This window comes from Solanum pennellii, chromosome 2 (assembly GCF_001406875.1).
Source record: "Solanum pennellii chromosome 2, SPENNV200".
Taxonomy (NCBI): domain Eukaryota; kingdom Viridiplantae; phylum Streptophyta; class Magnoliopsida; order Solanales; family Solanaceae; genus Solanum; species Solanum pennellii.
The window spans coordinates 29,283,307-29,285,117 of NC_028638.1; the positions used below are offsets into that span (position 1 = coordinate 29,283,307).

Consider the following 1,811-nt stretch of genomic DNA (forward strand, 5'->3'; position numbering starts at 1 on the left):
GGGGGGGGGCAGGTAGGAGTTTAAAAATAAAAATTTGGAGTTGAAAATATTTTTAAAAAGCAAAATTAATTTTTTGGAGACGGGGGAGGGGGGGATGGTCAGAGATCGGGCGAAAAAATAAAATTTTGAAATTTAAAATATTTTATTTAAAATTGATGATTTTCCCAAAAAAAAAATGTAATTTGAAATTGGAGGAGAGCTTTGAAAAATGTTTTCCTTAATTTTTGAAGGGAAGTCATTTTCCTTAATTTTGAGGAAAATGAGTTGATTTGGAAAATATTTTCCAAAACTTTTGCCCCAACCAAATATGACAAAATTGGAAAACATTTTCCAGAAAATGTTTTCCTTCGTACCAAACACACTCTTAGAGACCATTTATTAGAAACAAAAAAGGAAACGACCAGATCATAACAAAGTACTCTGTCCAAAAACAAAATACAGAAATGAAAAACCAAAGAAAGGAAAAAAGATTGGTGGTCTTCAAGCTTGAGCTTCCATGGAGAAAGAAAACAAGGTGTTGCCTTGGAGTGAAATCGAGTCATCACCTGCTGCAACCAGCTGTTTTCGGTTCGTTTCCATCACACTGAATCCACACAGATCAAACAACTTATGTAAGAATCGATCTACAGCCTAACTCATTTTTTAATGTTGTAAGCAATCTTTGAGCTCCATTTCTAAGTTTTACCCTGTCCTGCAGATTGAGTAAGAAACCCTAATTAATATCATTGCATAGGCCACATAGTTCTTATTAATTTTGTTAAAGAACGTTTCTATAAGTACACTACTTCTCTGATGTTTAGATTTATATATCTTGATAATCCAATATGTTTTCCTTTTCTTTGTGCTGCAGCATTGTGCTTTAGTATCATTATCACTGTAGCCATATTTTCTGTTTTGCATTTTTCTTGTTCTCGAGTTTGCTTTCACTTGGATGACTCCAATCTGCACCATGGTCGGAGAAATCGACTTCTCTAATGAAGGTTGAGAAGAGGATAGAATATAGTTCAAATGCCTCCAATATATAGACACAGATTAAAATGGATCCCAATTTGGATAAATTTCACTGAAGACGCTCAAAAACTCTCACAAGTGCCATAAAATATTTATTATTATTTAATCGATAAATTAAAATTTCTTAGTTTACAAAGTGTTTCGACACCAAAAGAATTGTTCAGAGATGAAATTTCAAAGAATTTGAAAGAACTCACTTGTGAAAACGTCATTCATTGACTTAAGGTCATGATTAATTATCTCAGTTACCGCAATAAAATGAACGTTAATAACCTATTGGATGGGTGAAAATGATACATGTTATGAGGTCCAGAACTTAAAACAAATTGTGGATATCATTGGAAAAACAATGTTGATGATAAAGTCGAATATGATATAATACATTTGAAACCAGTTACGCGGAAAGAAACACTTGCATTTAAAACTCTTGACAAATTATGGTGCAATTTGAAAAGAAAACAATGTAACTCTTGGATGCAATAAGGAAACATAGAGATGAACTTTAATTAGATTTTAAAGTTTAACAAAAAAAGAATATAATAGCATTATATTTCACTAAATTTTCTTAGATATATTTGTACTTTTAAAGAATTATTATTTTCTAATGTTAATGAGTCATATATTTATATAGGGGTCTTCTGAAAATATAATATTTTATCAAAATGAATGACTTTTTCCATTGATCCAAGTCGGAACTGGAGGAAATTATTATTTTAGAGAGATCATTAATTAATCGAGTATTAATTTAGTGAGGTTTCAATATATATATATATATATATATATATATATATATATATATA

General features: G+C 30.3%; 1 long non-coding RNA gene across 1 annotated transcript in view; it reads left to right on the plus strand.

The window, feature by feature from the left end:
- The first annotated feature begins 384 nt into the window (after positions 1 to 384).
- Positions 385 to 1,811, plus strand: part of LOC114076153 — a 2,560-nt gene continuing 1,133 nt past the window's right edge. The window contains exon 1 of the long non-coding RNA XR_003576973.1: positions 385 to 611. This is a non-coding gene — a long non-coding RNA (uncharacterized LOC114076153). The remainder of the gene's footprint in view (positions 612 to 1,811) is intronic.